The 13,107-nt window shown below is 43.4% G+C and overlaps 1 protein-coding gene and 1 long non-coding RNA gene across 7 annotated transcripts in view; one reads left to right on the top strand and one right to left on the bottom strand.

Annotated features, from left to right (window-relative positions):
- Window positions 1–7,389, top strand: part of LOC125633554 (uncharacterized) — a 47,322-nt gene extending 39,933 nt beyond the window's left edge. The window contains exon 5 of the long non-coding RNA XR_012667774.1: window positions 6,252–7,389. This is a non-coding gene — a long non-coding RNA (uncharacterized LOC125633554). The remainder of the gene's footprint in view (window positions 1–6,251) is intronic.
- The window catches only part of PRKCE (protein kinase C epsilon), a 524,967-nt gene that overhangs the window by 219,235 nt on the left and 292,625 nt on the right, over window positions 1–13,107 (bottom strand). The window lies entirely within an intron of this gene.

Raw genomic sequence — 13,107 nt, 5'->3', positions numbered from 1 at the left:
TAAGCATGTGATTAAGAATGTGAGTAGTCCAAATGAATAAATGGACTACTCAAATGCTTAAAGGTAAGCACATGCTTAAACAGCTTACTGAATCAGGGTCAAGATACACTTGCACTGTACAGCAGAAAACTGTGCTAAGCAAACAATATGTTCCGTTCCCTGAAGGATTTACGATCTATGGGCACAATGTGGTATAATAAGGACAATCAGAATGATGATATGTTGGCAGACTGTCATTACAGTTGGAATAGGTTAAGGAGCAGGCTTTAAACGAAGGTCTCCTTGCCCCCCCAAAATAGGTCAAAATTAAGAAATACCAGTGCAGAGTCCAAATAAGGAAATGTTCTATCTCTATGTTCAATATCAAAGCATTTTTATATCTAGCACTTATCACCTTAGCATCTAGGCATAGTGCAAGGATTAAAAAAACAAAACAAAGCAAACCACAGTAACATCAGCCTGCACAGTCCGTTCCCCATCCTTCTTTAGATGTGATATCGAATCCTATCATGAATGTGATGTTCCCATAGTATTCTTGTCAGCAAGTTAAGGAAGTATGGGCTGGATGAATGCACTAAGGTGGGTAGAAAGCTGGCTAGATTGTCGGGCTCAACGGGTAGTGATCAATGGCTCCATGTCTAGTTGGCAGCCGGTGTCAAGTGGAGTGCCCCAGGGGTCGGTCCTGGGGCCGGTTTTGTTCAATAGCTTCATAAATGATCTGGAGGATGGTGTAGATTGCACTCTCAGCAAATTTGCGGATGATACTAAACTGGGAGGAGTGGAAGATACGCTGGAGGGGAGGGATAGGATACAGAAGGACCTAGACAAATTGGAGGATTGGGCCAAAAGAAATCTGATGAGGTTCAATAAGGATAAGTGCAGGGTCCTGTACTTAGGACGGAAGAATCCAATGCACCGCTACAGACAAGGGGCCGAATGGCTAGGCAGCAGTTCTGCGGAAAAGGACCTAGGGGTGACAGTGGATGAGAAGCTGGATATGAGTCAGCAGTGTGCCCTTGTTGCCAAGAAGGCCAATGGCATTTTGGGATGTATAAGTAGGGGCATAGCGAGCAGATCGAGGGACGTGATCGTTCCCCTCTATTCGACATTGGTGAGGCCTCATCTGGAGTACTGTGTCCAGTTTTGGGCCCCACACTACAAGAAGGATGTGGATAAATTGGAGAGAGTCCAGCGAAGGGCAACAAAAATGATTAGGGGTCTAGAACACATGACTTATGAGGAGAGGCTGAGGGAGCTGGGATTGTTTAGCCTGCAGAAGAGAAGAAGGAGGGGGGATTTGATAGCTGCTTTCAACTACCTGAAAGGGGGTTCCAAAGAGGATGGCTCTAGACTGTTCTCAATGGTAGCAGATGACAGAACGAGGAGTAATGGTCTCAAGTTGCAGTGGGGGAGGTTTAGATTGGATATTAGGAAAAACTTTTTCACTACGAGGGTGGTGAAACACTGGAATGCGTTACCTAGGGAGGTGGTAGAATCTCCTTCCTTAGAGGTTTTTAAGGTCAGGCTTGACAAAGCCCTGGCTGGGATGATTTAACTGGGAATTGGTCCTGCTTCGAGCAGGGGGTTGGACTAGATGACCTTCTGGGGTCCCTTCCAACCCTGATATTCTATGATTCTATGTCAGTTCTCTGTTCCATTCTAGTTTCTAATCTAGTTCCTAGTTTGAGTGTGCCATACATTTTTTTCTGTTTTGTTTCTTTACGGTCATTGGCCTAGATCTTTGAAACACAGGCAAAAAGGTGCATCCAATCTTGCCAACTCTCACAATTTTATCGAAAGTCTTGCAACATCTGGCACTTTGCTTAGTGCCCTATCTCTAGTTATAGAATTATTAAACGAAAGCTGCAGTTCTCACATAAACAAGCACATTTCTAGCCCTCATGGTTGCAGAGAAAAGCGTGAGTACACCCTGAAGCATAAGAAACCAAAAGGCAAGTAAATAAGAAACCCCACATTGTTTTTATTAATAACTTCATGATTTTGGTGGACCAACATGACTTTTGAAAGGTTGGGGTTGGCACTACAGTACATCTTACAATGACTAGAAGATAGACTGACAGGATAGAACTCCTTAAACCCCTTTGCAAACAGGTTGCAGAATCTTGGACCATTCCAGAATTCTACTCTTTTCTTGATTTTCCAGACTTCCTTCTCCCAGAGTTCACACTGGGGATTCTCCCTGTACTCCTGCCTTTGGAAGGGTTTTAAAAACTAAAAAGTTGTTTATGTGCTACACATGCTATAGAAATGCTACTTTCTGAAGTTTACCTGAGTACCTACCAGTATCTGTCAACCGCCAGACAGAATTTCAGGGTAGATTGTTTATATGCAGGAACTTCTTGAAGCAGGCTACTTGGATCTAGGCCATTTTGTGTGACTGATGGCAGTTTATGTCTCTCATGAATGTAAACTCATTCAGGGAGAGAGCTGGCAAATGACCTTTGAGGAGGCAGATGATGTGCTGATTGAGCCGCAATTTGAATTTCATAGTTCTGTTTAAGTTGACACAATATTCAAGAATGCATGAAAAACTCATTGATGAAAGCAGCTGGCAAGTGGGAGGGGTGGATGTTGGAGGATGAAGAATCTTACTGTAGAAACTGAGACTAAAAGGAGTAGAGCGTATTTGGGGGCGGGGAGGGGAGAAGAGCCCTGACTTGTATTTCTGTAGGAGAATAATTAACGCATGGATGAAGCAGATAGTCTAAGACTTTTAGTAGATTGGTAGTGTTTGGTCCATAAATACTTTCTCATCCTTGTAGAGGACAGAAAAATAATGAGATTAGAGAAGGACTAGGATTTCAGGAAAGAAGGAATGGACAAAGGCAAGTGAAAGGAACAGGGACTGGAAAACATCCAGAACAATTTTATTTTCCACATGACCTGCCCAATAGCACAATGCATGTAGAAAATGGATTTTAGTCTGGGAATCCAGTTTAGGTTTGGGATTATACAGACACTCCGCGTCTGGTTTAAATTGAATGTACCGTACATTTATCTGATCTGAGGGAAAGTGAGTGCTCCCTACCCAGGAGGTTTTCCGTCATCTCAATTGTTGGGAACGCCAACGGAAAAGCACCAGAGGGACAAACTTTTCCTTAGGAATCTGGAAAGAGTCAATTTGAGCCCTGGCTTGTATTTCTGTAGGAGAATAATTCACTCATGGAGGAAGCAGCTATGCTAAGACTTTAAGTTGACTGGTAGTATTTGGTCCATTAATATTTTATCAAACACTTAGGGCAGATCTTCAGCTGGCATAAATGGATTTAGTACACCTGACTTCAAAGGAGCTATTCCAATGTACACCAGCTGAGGATCCAGAAATTAGTTTTTCCAGATGTTCGCATTAGCATTAGCTATTAGAATCATGCCTAAGCAAAGGAACAGGTAAGAATCTCACAGACATAAAATTTGCTTAATGCTGGACGCAATTCTACAGCGCTATTTCAAGCAAACCAAGTCCTCCTCCCCACACACACACACTTTCAGCAACATAAATTTTGTCTATCACCACTGGATGGCACTCTTGCATGACACAGAAAACAAATACCTACTAATCACAATAGTGAAATCCTATCTCAATCTGTTACTTTTTTAAGACCTGAAATCGTTCAGTCCTAAGAGCCAAAGCCCACAGCATGCACTGAAGGTTAACTTTCACCAAATATGTGAAAACTCTATGAAAGGATCAATCAATGTATGTGGGAGAAAATCTACTTCTAACATTTCTTCAAACAGTAAACTTTCCAAGGAAAATATTTGTTAAATGCTGGGCTGTGGAACTTACACTGCGGTTGTAGTTGAAATAGAAAACAGAGTACAGGGGGAGGAAGGAAATCTTTTCCAACCCATCTCCCCATCCCCCAGTACAAAGAACCTAATCAAAAAGTATTTCAAGATCTAAACAACTCCCCACCCAAATTATTCTGGAGGTGTACCAAAAAATACAGGGGGTGGGGAGGAATACAATGAATAGACAGGCAACACAATTCTTGGCAACCCTCAAAGAAGCAGTATTGGGGGGGGATTCATTTCATTTGTTTTCTTAAATTAATTTGGTTACAATAGTAAAAGGTAGCCTTTCCATGTTTTTTTTATTCTATAATTTTGTTTACCCATCACTTAATAAACAGTGAGTCAATGTTCTATAGCAGGGGTGGCCAACCTGAACCTCAAAAGGAGCCAGAATTTTCCAGTGTACATTGCCAAAAAGCCACAGTAATACGTCTGCAGCCCCACATCAGCTCCCCTACCCTGCTCCCAGAGCCTCCCACCTGCAGATCAGCGCCTTCCCCTCCCTCCCCACACCTCCCGATCAGCTGTTTTGTGGCATGCAGGAGGCTGGGGGGAGGGGGAGGGGAAGAGCGAGGGCATGGCAGGCTCAGGGGAGGGAGCGGGAAGGGATGGAGTGGGGTCAGGGCCTGTGGCAGAGCCAGGGGTTGAGCAGTGAGCACACCCTGGCACATGGGAAAGTTGGCACCTGTAGCTCCAGCCCTGGAGTTGGTGCCTAAAAAGGAGCGGCATATTAACTTCTGAAAAGCCGCATGTGGCTCCGGAGCCAGAGGTTGGCCACCCCTGTTCTACAGTAAGGTCCAAATCACTTTCTTTTACACTAGTGATACTGAAGTGTTTGGTTTTCGTATCATAAAACACCATGGATGAGATTTTCAAAGCCACATAAGAGATTCAGATGCACATTTCCCATTGGAATCAATGGGAGTCCTGCTTTTAAACCCCCTAGGCAACTTTGAAAGTTTCAGCTTGTTGCTTTTTGTTTGTTTTTGTAAATGATGCATCCATTGTTTCAAGCTTTTAATGTAACTGTATATCTCAGTAATAAATTAGGAGTATTTTGCTCCCACTTTTCCCATACAAAACCTGCACTGACATCAATGGACATACCACAAGTGAATCAACAGAAGAGTATGACCCTGAATTTAATTGTGTGAGAGTGAGAGAACCGTTCTGTGCTAAAAGAACACAAAAAGCTCAGTGCATATTTCAGTTTGAGTGCCATCATCATAACCATTATCCAAGTGCTTGCCGTCTGCGCAAAATAAAACAGGTGAACTGCACTGGCTTTGGTTGCTTTAATTAATAAGAGATAATCAGATGGAATATTTCTATTGGTCCAAAATCTATCCGGCGTTATACCTGCACAACACATTCAAGACAGTGTGGTTACACATGTGTAGGAGCAAGCAGAATTTGGTCAGTACCATTTAAATTAGGTTTCAGAGTAGCAGCCATGTTAGTCTATATTCGCAAAAAGAAAAGGAGGACTTGTGGCATCCGATGAAGTGAGCTGTAGCTCACGAAAGCTTATGCTCAAATAAATTTGTTAGTCTCTAAGGTGCCACAAGTACTCCTGTTCTTTTTGTCCAGGTATGAGTTAATGTCATGCAGGCAACTTTTAAGAAGCTGTTAAAAATTGAATACATAAGAGTCTGGCTGACTTTTTCCTCCAAAGACAGAAAAGAATAAGCTTAACTGGTTGGTTTCTTTAATAAACATTACCTTTTTAACAAAATACCACAGGCCAAATGCCAAGATATATGTCATTTACTTTGAGAGTTGGGGATAAAAGTGGTAATAAAAAAGGCCTTTCCTCAAGAAATGTGAGCCTTAAATAAAACACTGTTAATATTCTGTATTTTGTTCTTTTCAACAATCCAAGAAATAGTGTTCAAAGGATTCAAAATCAAAAAGAAAAATCTGAAGATTCTTTTCATCAAATGGAAGGAAACCTTCCCCCTCCCATTTCTGAATTTTAGTGCTTCACTAATCTCTTTTACTGAGAAGTCAGTCTTCACCATTTGCTCTGGTGAAATCAGAAAGTACCCAACAATATTAACACAAATTGTACTTATCTTTTTAAATAAAGGGAAGTATAAAATCATTAAGATATCTTCTGTCTCTCAAATTATCATGTTTTAGTCTGAACTAAGCAGTCAGGAAAACAGAACGGAGAGAGTATTTATAGCGTCAGTGGGCAAATTTAACAGAAATTACCTTAAATGTTATAAGTATGTGAGAGACCAGATTGGATCACAGCTGGTCCATGAAGGAGTAAAGACTCGGAATAAAAATAAATCAGTTTGAAATGCATCTGCTATACTACAAAACCCAAGAAATGAGAAAAAGAGAAAGACAACTTCTGCTGCTGTCAGAAACGGAACTGCCATTTTATTTTCCACTGCATCACACAACTGACTTTCTTCTTCCCACAGGAGGCCTGGTGCCAGCACGCCCCCACCCCACCCGTGGAAGCCTGGGGCCCCACACAGCCCTCCTGCGGGGGGAGCTGCGTAGGGCACCAAAATAGCTGGGCATGGCCCTGCCTGCGGATCAAGGGCACCAAAAGGAGAGCTGCCTTCACGCTGGAGAAGTGAGTGGCGATCACTGTGTGGAAGCTGGCGACTCCAGACTGCTACTGATCAGTTGCGAATCAGTTTGGAGTTGGAAAGTCCACCGTGGAGGCTGCAGTGATGCAAGCATGCAAGATCATTAATTGCATCCTTCTACGAAGGATTGTGACTCTGGGCAATGTGCAGGAAATAGTGGATGGCTTTGTGGCAATGGGATTCCTTAACTGCAGCAGGGCAATATATGGCATGCATATCCCCATTTTGGCCTAGACCATCTTGTGACTGAGTACATCAACAGAAAGGGCTACTTCTCTAAGGTATTGTGAGCACTGGTGGCTCACCAGGATCATTTCACCAACATCAAAGTGGGGTGGTCAGGGAAGGTCCATGATGCACGCATCTTCAGGAACACTAGCCAGTATATAAAGCTGCAAGCAGGGACTTTCTTTCCAGATGAGAAGATTCCAATTGGGGATATGGAAATGCCAACTGTGATCCTGGCAGACCCAGACTACCCTTTGCTCCCGTGGCTTAAACCAGAAACCTTGACTGCAGTAAGGAGCACTTCAACAACAAGCTCGGCAGGTGCAGAACAACTGTTGAATGTGCCTTTGGCAGATTAAATGGTCACGGGTGCTGCCTTTTTGGCAGGTTAGATTTCAGTGAGGAAAATATTCCCATGGTCATAGCAGCCTTCTGTGCGCCGCGTAACATTTGTTAAGCTAAGCGAGGAAAACTTCCGCAGGTGTGGAGCGTTGAGACGGATTGCTTGGTGGCTGCTTTTGAGCAGCCAGATACCAATGCTGTTAGAGGGGCAAAACAGGGGGCTATTCAAACCAGGAAGACTTTGAAGGAGCATTTTGACAATGAATCCCAGTAATGTGTCTTTCTGTAATGCACTGGGCCACGCATTGTTTTTTAGCATCGTTGAATGACCCTTGTAATGATTGCTGTGTGAGCATTAATTATAGTTTGCAAATGTACCGATTGCCACTGTGTATGAATTTCAGCAGCTACCGATACAATTAAAGATTCATTTTACTTCTAAAAATACATTTTTATTAAACAACTATACAAACATTACAGTTTTCTAGAAGGGACACAACAATGTAGAGCACTTTCTGAAATGAGGCTCTCACAGCTGGGTGAATGTCCAGCTATCATTGTGAAACATATCCGTCGGGGTTCAGTGCATTGGGTACTGCAGTGGCCCGTGAATATGGGAAGCATGTGCAGGGGAAGTTTGGGGAGGACATGAAAGGCCTCAGCATGTCAGGGACCTCAGCATGTCAGTTTGGTCCTTGAGCAGCTGTATCATCCATTCCTGCCCCTCTTTCCTCTCCTGGCTATCTATTTTCAGTTTTTCATTGATTGTCTCTCTCCATGCTCTCTGCTCGTTATCGGCAGCATCAGATGATTGCAGCACCTCCCTAAATATTACTTAGTCCTTACTCCTCCTTGTTCATCTCCTTATCAGACCGAGCTGCTCAGCTGGTGTGCAGGAGGAGACCCTCAACGGCACATCTGCAGAAGCTAAAGAAACAATAGGCAGAGGCAGTACTGTGAGGGCACTCAACGCCTTGTTTTACCCAAGTTAGATATACCACTCTCTCTTGGGGAAGAAACAAGGCAGCCCTCCCAAGAAACCTGCAGCTGAGGATTGCAGAGTGCCTCCAGGAAAGTTTCCTAGAGATCTCTACGGAGGATTCCTGGGACATCCCAGTGTGTGTTAAACTTTTATACAGGGCTCCCTCTGCCTAGCTGCACAAGGGAATGAGAAGCAGATGCTAATGTTGGATATTTCTATCCCTTACCCCTCTTCTACCCTGTTGAAAAAAAATGCTCTATCTCAAGTCTCCCTGCAGTATCAAAGCAAAATGAGTACTTACTGGAGCTCTCCTGCATCAGGCACGCCAAAGCCTGAGTGCCGGGACGGGCTAGACCCCTATGGAGTTAAAAAGAGGTCCTGGCTCACCACACCACCGGATGACCCTGTCGCCTTATCCCCCATACTCCTCCAACTCCACTTCCTCATCCACCACTTCCTCCTCAGAGTTCACTTCGCTGGCTGCTGTCTCCAACCATCCCCTCCCCCCACCCCCGAAGTATTCGTGGGGCTCTTGGTGGTGAAGATGGGATTGCCGCCGAGGATGGTGTGCAGCTTCCGTAGAATTGGCATGTCTTTGGTGACGCACCAGACCAAGGGAGGATTGGCCTCCCTTGCCTCCTGGTACATCTGCTTCAGCTCCTTGATCTTAGCACTGTCCTGCTGTGTGTCCTTTCATGCTCCTTCTCCATGCCACAAGCAGTCTGCCCCATGGCTGGAGTGGAGCTGCAACTGCAGAGCCTCCTCTCTCCACAGACTCAACAACACCAGTGTACTCCACGCAGGAGCGCATTTGCTGCAGGGAACTGGCATGGCCATCTGGGGAGATCTGATGTGAGCTGGCCACACTGAGCCAACAGGAAGAGGAATTTCAAAAATTCCTGGGACTTTAAAGGGAGAGGGTCATATGCCTGATGCAGGGCAGCAGAGTTCAAACTGGTGACTAGAGCAGCCACAATGGGCATTGTGGGACACCTCCTGGATGTCACTTAGGGCAACATAAGCAACGCAGTGTCTACACTGACATTGCGTCACTCTAACTTCGTCGCAAAACGTTCTATGCGTCTCGTTGAGGTGGTTTTATTATTTCGGGATAACAGGAGAGTTAAATCAGTGGGAGGAGCATTGCAGTATGTACACCTCCACTGTTTTGTCTATGAAAGCCACCTTTTGTTGACAAAACTGTGTAGTGTAGACATGGCCTTAGTCTATGTGCAATATAAGGAGCAACACATACTGGTACTAACTAAAATGTTGTTATAAAGTTGTTCTTTATTAAAATTATATCATGTTTGTTCTCACAACATGCACAGATCTATGCTCGATCAGTGGGGTGCTTCCTCTACAACTCCGTTCTCCACTCACTATAATAAAATTAAAACAAAATAAAACTGTTTTCAGCCTTAACTATTGTAGTCAGTGCCAGGTACCTACTCTGATAAATCTGAGTAGTCCAAGGATTCTAAATGTCTAAGATAACACAAAACATAATCTACAGATCCTTTTATATACACCCAAGAAAAGTATCTAAAGATACTCCAAAAATAACAGGCCTTTGGAACAAACATATTTATTCTTTACACATTATTTACCAGAAAAGTACAGCAGCAAAACAAACGTTCTCAGCAATTCTGAGACTTCCTTAGGAAATTAAAATTGCTTTTTCATCCCCAAGAATTGCAAAGTAAAAGGTTGTGTCAGACTATCCTAATAAACACTCACTCACTCCAAGGATGGATCACTTGAAATTGACAATTTCTGTTCAATCCCTTTGAGGCATCTGGTATCGACCACTCTCAGAAGACAGGTGTGGCAAGATGGCCGATTTTAGTCTGGTGGATCCTGCGCTTTTCTTGGTGGGGAACTAAGATACCACCCTTTGCCCCTGCTTTTGGGTGCCAAGGGCCCCGCTACTAGTCTGAGAAGGTGGCAGAGGAGGGAAGCCGGGGAGTGGTCTGGGTTTGCTCCTCGCTCTGAGTCCCAGCCCCTCTCAACCCCTTTGGGTTTCTTACCATCATCCCCCTTAGGTGGGGTTACCCTCAGTCCTTAGATGCTGGGGGGAAGGGAGTCTCCCTGTCCTGCTGGGGTAGGGTCTCCCTTACTTCAATTCTCAGGTCTTCCAAATCTCTCAACTTACCTCCAAGCTCCCATCCTTCCTTCTCCCTCCCTGTCTGCCTGACACAGGGGGTTTTATTAGATTCCTAACAGGGCCTTAATTGACTGCAGGTGCTCCAATTAACTTGCAGCCACCTTCCCTAGTCTACAGGGAACCAGGCCTTAAGTAGCCTTGAGCTTATATATTTCCCCTCTAGCACTCTCCCACTGCTCCCTGGCCCTCCTATATCACATAGGGTACTGGGCTAGATGGACCACTGACCTGACTCAGTACAGTTATCCTTATGTTCTTGCCCAAGGTCACTCAGAAAGCCAGTGACAGAGGCAGGAATAGAATTCAGGTCTCCTGAGTCCCAATCCAGTACTCAATCCACTAGACCACAAAGAATTCACCACAAGCAAGTGATTAGTTACTAAAAACATAAAAATAAATGTGCTGTGAAGATTACAACCAACATCAGATAAAACAGTAAGAGACAACCAAATGTTGATCACTGAATTAGAATCATATTTTACTTCCTTGTGCATAAGACTTTACTTTTTTTTCTTGCATCATAAATACAAATGGTACTAGTCCATGGTCAGTAACTTGACAAATTCCTCCTCTCGTCTTCTGAGCTGTATTTTTGTTTTGTACAATACACTGATAGCTATTTCACATCTTACATCACCTGCCATTCAAGCAGGGGCCAGCAGTCCACAATCAGTTACTAACAAGTGTCAACAGCAGTATTAATCTTAGAAACAGGCAGGGGTACTGGAACTCAAGGTGCTTGGGGTGTGGCAGCACCCCCTCACTTGAAGTGGTTTCCATCATATACAGGGTGTCAATTTTGTTCAATGGCTTTCAGCACCCCCACTATAAAAATTGTTCCAACACCACTGGAAACATTTATATCTGAAAGCAATATCTACCAAGAAAGTTAGCTGATAACTATCACTAATGGCTTTTATCAAAACTATATGCTTTAGCTGAGATTTCAAAGGGAAAATGATATAATGAAACTGTTAGCTCGAGAGAAGAAAAGAAGGGCTTACATGGGTCATACAATTCCTCCCTTTCTTTCCTTCAGGATAATACCCGGAGTGCAGTACAAATGCCACGTGACTGACACCAAAGAGATTATTAAAGACTCTATGGTAGAGATACAAGGGTGATTCTGTGGATCTGCTTCATGTACTATGGAGTTGCCCTATTATAAAAGACTTTTTTTTAAAAAAGACCAATGCCTAAAACCTCTCTAATCACTTGCCTTGTATATTATATCCCCTTTTCCCACCTGCTGTCTTCGTAGTTTTAGACTGAAAGCATTTTTGGTAAGAAACAGGTTCTTCTGTGTTTGGAAGATGTCTAGAAGGTTTTCATATTACAACACCATCTGCATTATCTGTTATTCCCTAAGAAGTAACAACAAAAATACCAACACTTTGCATTTCTAGACTGTCTTATTTTGTTCAGTGACTAAAAGTAATTCACAAACATTAAGGGCTTGTCTACACATACAGCCCTGCAGCAGCACAGCTGCACAAATGTAGCGCTTAATGAAGATGCTACCTAGGCCGATCGGAGAGCTTCTCCCATTGGCGTAGGTGCTGCACCTCCCCAAGAGGCGGTATCTGTGTCGATAGGAGAAGCCCTCCTGTCAACAAAGCGCTGTCTACACAAGGAGTTTGGTCGGTATAACTACATCGCTCATGGGTGTGGGTTTTCCAAAGAGGTCAGAAACAGACATTGGGCTAGGACCTGGGATCCTAGTCCTACAAATGACCTGACTGCATCCATCAAAAGCCAGCTGGATTTACCCTTTTAATTTTGCACACATGCACACACACAGTGCATGAAGATAATTCTACGCTAAAAGGTGTCAGGCGTGGGATCCTTTTGGCATATATAGAAATACAATTTGCATCACGGGGCACTCTCAGATCACCCTACTAAAAGCCTATGTAAAGGCTAGGAACACGTTTGCCTAGGTTCGTGCTTGCAACCTACAGAAATTATGCACTATGGTATTTTATTGCCAAGTGTTCAGGTGGCAGACTGAGGCTTGTTATCCTCCTGCTGTATCCACAAGGGACAGCACCCTGCTCTTTCTCTAAAACGGCAGCATGCAGCTACCCCACAATCCCTTTCCTCAAGTTCCCATCCCAAATTCAATCTCTTCCCTTTCTCCCTCTCACACTTATCTCTTCCTTACCTAAGGTCCCCAAGCTTTCCTTCCCCTTCCCAAGAGATGAATAAACTCATTTCAGGGTTCTTCCATGATCATCTCTCTGTCTTCCTCAGAGCCAGAGATACTCAGTCCACAAACAGCACTATTAGAGTTGATTAAAAAACAAATCTACAAGAGCTTTTCCTCTCATTTCTTCATTTCCTACACTACCTTTACCACAAGCTGTCAAATCCTAAGAATTCCCAGTTACACAGGACATCAACATTACTAAAAAGGCTACTGAACATAGATGATTTATTTAATATGAAGGAATTTAAATGTACAAGATGATCAATGTCAGAATGAATCATGACTCTACAGAAACTTAATTTATTTTTAAGTACAGTTAAAGGAATCAAGTATCAAAGGCTCTGTTTCAACACTGACAAAATCAATGAAGCTTTAAGGCTTGACCAAGCATCTTTGCAGCACTAAATCCAAAGCCTTTCCTCTTGAGGTTACTGACTGACAGGATTAAATACATTTTTTAAAGTACTAGCAAAACTTGGGGTAAAATCAACCCTAAATTTAGATTGATCACACTACTGTAACCTATGTTTACCCACCATAGCTCTTGAGCTACTTGTGGCTTCTCATTGCCCTATACAACACTATATCTTTGTGTCTAAGCACAATTCTGCAATGACAACGTGGCAGGGGAAATGGTATGTTAAATGATAGACCAACAAGCACCCTCCTACCCATATACAACGTGTGCGATGATACTCAAAAACCGGGACAAACTCTGAATACCAAACCTTTGTGTAGGTTTTTAACCACCTTT

Source organism: Caretta caretta, chromosome 3 (genome assembly GCF_965140235.1).
Source record: "Caretta caretta isolate rCarCar2 chromosome 3, rCarCar1.hap1, whole genome shotgun sequence".
Taxonomy (NCBI): domain Eukaryota; kingdom Metazoa; phylum Chordata; order Testudines; family Cheloniidae; genus Caretta; species Caretta caretta.
Note: the sequence above shows the minus strand (reverse complement) of the source record. Positions and strands in the feature narration are given on the sequence as shown.